Source organism: Heterodontus francisci, unplaced genomic scaffold (genome assembly GCF_036365525.1).
Source record: "Heterodontus francisci isolate sHetFra1 unplaced genomic scaffold, sHetFra1.hap1 HAP1_SCAFFOLD_172, whole genome shotgun sequence".
Taxonomy (NCBI): Eukaryota; Metazoa; Chordata; class Chondrichthyes; order Heterodontiformes; family Heterodontidae; genus Heterodontus; species Heterodontus francisci.
In genome coordinates this window covers 2,123,688-2,129,334 of record NW_027141631.1, presented here as the reverse complement: position 1 = coordinate 2,129,334, position 5,647 = coordinate 2,123,688, and the positions used below count along the sequence as shown (strand labels likewise).

Here is a 5,647-nt window from a genome sequence, read left to right as displayed (position 1 = left end):
ATCCTCATCAAACATGCAGCTTTTTCCAAACCAATCAACTACCTGCTTGCCTGTGATGTCACAGCTTACCAGATCCACACCAAACAGCTCCTTCCACTGCACCGAAGCAAGAACCAAATCCTGGAAACTCACCCCAGCGGCTCTCTGTTTCCCTGCTCTCACTCTCCATTGTGATGTCACTCCTTGATTTTTTTACCCCTGCTCTGCTCCTGCTGTGCTCCTTTCTTTCTCGGTCTCTGAGTCGGTGCTTTTGACACACTTGTGAACTCTCTGTTCCGTTGTGCTCTTCTGTCTCTGGTCCAAAATCTGACCCTGGTGGGATTTGAACCCACAACCTTTGAATGCTTTCTTTATCATTATTTAGAAGTCCAACACGCTATCCATTGCGCCACAGAGCCGCACTTATTATGCATGACATCACCAAGGCCTTTGATCTTGTCAGCAGAGACGGACTCTTCAAACTGCGATGGAAACTCGGCTGCCCTCCTGAACTCTTGGGCATCATCTCTTCTTTCCACGAGAACATGCACAGTTCCATCAGTTACAATGGAGCAACATCAGACACTTTCAAGATCAGCAGTGGGGTAAAGCAGGGCTGCGCGCTGGCGCCAACTCTCTTAGGAACAGAGGAACATCGGAGTAGGCCATTCAGCCCGTCGAGCTTGTTCTGCCATTCAATTCGATCATGGCTGATCATCTACCTCTATCTGCCCCTTTCCCGTGCTATCCCCATATCCCTTGATGTCATGAGTATCAAGATTTCTAACAATTTCTGTCTTGGACATGCTCAATGATTGAACTGCCACAGCTCTCTGGGGTAGAGAATTCCAGTGATTCACCACCGTCTGAGTGTAGAAATTCAGCCCTATCTCAGTTTTAAATGGCCTACTCCTTATTCTGAGACTTGGTCCCCTGATTTTAGACTCACCAACCAGGGCAAATATCCTATCTACATCCACACTGTCACACCCTGTAAGAATTTTATCAGTTTCAATGAGATCACCTCTCATTCTTCGAAACTTTAAGGAATACAGGCCCAGTTTCAGTCCCACCATCCCTGGGATTAGTCTGGTGACCCTCTGTTTCACTCCCTCTATGGCAAGTATATCCTTCCTTAGATGAGGAGACCAAACTATACACAATACTCCAGCGCGGTTTCACCAAGGCTCTATACAATTGCAACAAGACATCTTTACTCCCGTACTCAAGACCCCTCGTGTGAAGGCCAACATACCATTTGCCTTCCTAATTGATTGCTGCACCTGCACAAGAGCTTTTAGTGTCTCATGAACAAGGACACTCAGGTCCCTTTGGGCATCAACACTTCCCAACCTCTCACCATTTAAGAAATACTCTGTCTTTCTGTTTATTCCACCAAAGTGGAGAACTTCACACTTATTCACATTATATTCCATCTGCCATGTTCTTTCCCATTCACTTAGCCTCTCCAGGTTCCCTGGAAGCCTCTCTGCATCCTTCTCACAGCTCATACTTCACCTAGCTTTATGTCATCTGCAAACTTGGAAATATTACATTTAATCCCCACATCCAAATCATTTATTTCGGTTGTTAACAGCTGTGGCTCCAACACTGATCCTTGCAGTACCCCAATAGTAACAGCCTGCCATCCTGAGGAGGACCCGTTATTCCTGCTCTCTGTTTTCGGTCTGTTAACCAATTTTCAATCCACACCAGTATATTATCCCCAATCCTATGTGCTCTAATTTTGTTTACTCACCTCCTGTGTGGGACATTACCAAAGCATCCACTGGTTCTCCTTTATCTGTTCTACAGGTAACATCCTCAAAAAACTCAACGGGTTTTTTCAAGCCTGTTTTCCTTTTCATAAATCTATGTTGACTCTGCCCAATCATATCATTATTTTCTAACTGTCTAGTTATCACATCCTTTATAATTGGTGTATTCTTCTCCATGCTGCTATTGTACACAGATGGGGGTGTTCACCTGTATACCAGAGCTGACGACAAGCTGTTCATCTTGGCAAGACTCCACTTGGACGTAGAGACTTGGACGTAGAGACTCCACTTTCCATCAACATTGACAACCTCACTTTGGAGGTTGTCAACAGTTCACATACCTTGGATCAACAATCACCAGCAATCTGTCCCTTGATGCTGAAATCAGCACCAGGATTGCCAATGCTGCAGCTGTCATGTCAAAGTTGAGAAGACGGGTGCGAACCGACAGCAAACTGACCGAAAATACAAAACTCCATGTGTACCAGGCTTGTGTTCTCAGCACCCTCCTTTATAGTAGAGAAGCATCAACAACTGATACAAGCCAAGAAAAGCAGCTGAACAGCTTCCACCTCCACTGCCTCAGATGGATATTGGACATCTCCTGGCAGGACAGAGTGCCGAATGAGGAAGTACACCAGCGTGCAGGGATCCGCAGCATGTTTGCCCTTTTGAGTCAGAGGCGGCTCTGTTGACTGGGCCAAATGAATGACAGTCACATTGCCAAATACATGCTCTGTGGTGAGCTTTCTATAAGCACAAGACCAACAGGTCAGGGAAAAAATCAAGTCATTTGGAGAGGTTTGAGTTAATTAAGGAGAGTGGGCATGGATTTATAAATGGAAGTTCATGCTTGATGAATCTAACTGCATTTTTTGATAAACTATCTGAGAAAGTTGATGAAGGGAATGCAGTGGATGTTGTTTATATGGATTTTACAAAAGCATTTTATAAAGTACCACATAAAAGGGTGGTTAACAAAATTGAGGTTCATGGATTAGGAGGGTCAGTGTCCATTTGGATAGGAAATTGGTTTAAGGACAGAAAACAGCGAGTTATATGAAATGGTTCTTGGTCAGACCGGAGGATAGTCGACAGTGGTGTACCCCAAGGGTCAGTGCGAGAACCATTGCTTTTTTTTTGCTACAGATTAATGACTTGGATCTTGGAATATCGAGTGGAATCTCAAAATATGCCGATGACACCAAACTTGGAGGAGTGGCAAACAGTGAGGATGATATGAACTGCCTGAAACAGGATAGTTATCGGCTAGTAGGATGGGCAGACAGGTGGCAGATGGAATTTAATAGTGACAAGTGTGAGGTGATGCATTTTAGCAGAAGAAATAGGGAGAGGCAATATATACTCAATGCTACAGTTCTGAAGAGTGTGCTGGAATAGAGGGACCTGGAGTACATGTCCATCATTCTTTGAAGTTGGCAAGACATATTGCGAGAATAGTTAGCAAAGCATGTGGGATCTTGGGCTTTTTAAATAGAGACTTTGAGTACAAAAGCAGGGTTGTTATGCTGAACACTGGTTAGGCCCCAATTAGAGTGTTGCATCCAGATCTGCTCACCAATCTTTAGAAAGGATGTGCGGATTCTTGAGAGGGTGCAGAGGAGATTTACCAGAATAGTTCCAGGGATGGAGGGTTTTACTTTCAAGGTTAGGTTAGAAAAACAGGGATTTTTCTGGCTGTCTCAAAGGAGATTGAGGGGAGAATGGATAGAGGTGTCGAAGGCTATGACAGTTTTAGATAAGTTGGCAAGGAAAAATTGTTCCCATTAACTATTGGTACAAGGACTAGGGGATTCAGATTGAAGGTTTTGGACAAGAGACGCAGGGGGAATGTGCGGAAGAGCTTTTTTACACAGTGATTGGTAATGATCTGTAACTCGCTGCCCCCGAGGGCGGAGGAAGTGGAGACAATCGTTGGTTACAAAAGGAATTTCGATGGGCATTTGAAGGAAATAAATTTACAGGGCTAGGGAGATCGAGCAGACGAGTGGGACTGACTGGATCGCTCCATGGAGAGCTGTCCTGTACTTGATGGGGCGAATGGCCTCCTTCTATACCACAAATGACCCAATGACTCGATGAGTCTATGTCACTCTCAGAATCAAGACAACAGAGTGACAGATTTAACACAACATTATAACATATGTTTGGTTTGACAAATTCAATAATAACTCGTCTCCACTCCTAGTATTTCTAAATCCCACACATTCACTATAATGTCAACAATTATTTCCTGTTGTGTCTCTCTCACATTTGTAAACTTCACGATATTGGAGTGAGGTGACATCTACTGGCGGGAAGCAAGAACTGCAATCAAGCAGCAGAAACTCCACAGTCTGTCAGGGTTAAAGAAACATTGCAATATGAGGAAATAGTGAAGGGGTTTGATCGGGTTGATGGAAACATGATTCCACTTGTGGTATCGTATGAAGCAAGGGCCAGAAATATAAAATTGTCATTAATAAAAGAAATGAGGACTTCATGAAAAATGCATTTGCTGAGAGAATGGTTATCGAGATATACAGCACTGATATAGGCCCTTTGGCCCACTGAGTCTGCACTGACCAGCAACCACCCATTTATACTAATCCTATGTTAACCCAGAATTCCCTACCACATCCCCACATTTCTCCTATCACCTACCCTGGGGCCAATTTACAACAGTCAATTTATCTATCAACCCACAAGTCTTTCGTTGTGGGAGGAAACCAGAGTACCTTGTGGAAGCCCACATAAACAACTTGCAAACTCCACACAGGCAGTATACAGAACTGAATTGGGGTCATTGAAGTTGTGAAGCTACAGTGCTCACCACTGCACCACCCTTAGAATGTGGATAGAGTAAAAAGTGAGATTGGATGGACAGAAGCAGTCTGAAAAGATGGCTCAAACAAAAGGTGAAAACCCTGAAATGTTAACTCTGTTTCTCTCTCCACAGATGCTGTCAGAGGTGCTGAGTATTTCCAGCACTTTCTGTTTTTATTTCAGCTTTGTAGGATATTGTTTTGATCTGAAAAAAATGCATGATCGGCTGTGGGTGCCAGTGAAATTCCACAGGAGCGAATAAAAACCATGCCAACGGTGGCTCGTTGATCTAGGGGTATGATTCTCGCTTTGGGTATATAAGTGATTATTATGTGAGAGGTCCTGGGTTCAAATCCCAGACGAGCCCTTCTCTGTTGCCATTTTTAGTTTAAGGTCATCGATTGCTTTCAGCCTTCCAGAAAGCGGAATCGATTTCCAAACTGAGCCTGCTTGAGGACCGGGGAACTGGATTCAAAGAGCTTGTCGACAAAATTGAAATGAACAAAATTTTCAGATTGTCAAGTGGAAATATAAGGTTGCAACAGTAACTAAAGGCCTGCTCGGGTCAGCAAATGAAACCCGACCCAAGCCTGACAGCACCACATCCGACCTGGTCCGAGTCCTTTCATTTTTTTCCCGTGCCCGAACTGACCACCAGAATGTTCAGTTAAACTTGCTTCAGTTTTTCACTTTTTAAGCTTGTGCAGGTAAGGCAACAAAAACTGTAACTGGACTTGAAAGGTTGTTTAAATGTGCATTAAGATTAGAGCTACGTACCGGAGGTGATGAGCTGAAGATTGTTACCATAGAAGTTACTGATTGTGAGGTCACTAGTTAAAGAGAAAGTCATGGAGTTGTGCCCAGTCAGATTGTCCCACACTGTATTGATTAAAATATTGCCCGAAGGCTAGAAAATATCATTATACATTCCCTAGACTCCTGCTTTACAGGTTGAAATACTTTCTGCAAGTTTATCCAGAGAGCAGCTGAGATGCAGAGACCAGGAAGGTCTTGAGTGATTAATTATTATAAAATATGCATTCTTATATTAAAGAGATTGTGCT

At 43.6% G+C, this 5,647-nt stretch overlaps 2 non-coding genes across 2 annotated transcripts; one reads left to right on the top strand and one right to left on the bottom strand.

Annotated features, from left to right (window-relative positions):
• Positions 1-307: 307 nt before the first annotated feature.
• On the bottom strand, positions 308-398 carry trnar-ucu (transfer RNA arginine (anticodon UCU)). The gene is given in 2 exon segments: positions 308-343; positions 362-398. It is a non-coding gene; the product is annotated as a tRNA-Arg (tRNA).
• Positions 399-4,861: 4,463 nt separating this feature from the next.
• trnap-ugg (transfer RNA proline (anticodon UGG)) lies at positions 4,862-4,950 on the top strand. Its single transcript is given in 2 exon segments — positions 4,862-4,897; positions 4,915-4,950. It is a non-coding gene; the product is annotated as a tRNA-Pro (tRNA).
• The last annotated feature ends 697 nt before the right edge of the window (positions 4,951-5,647 follow it).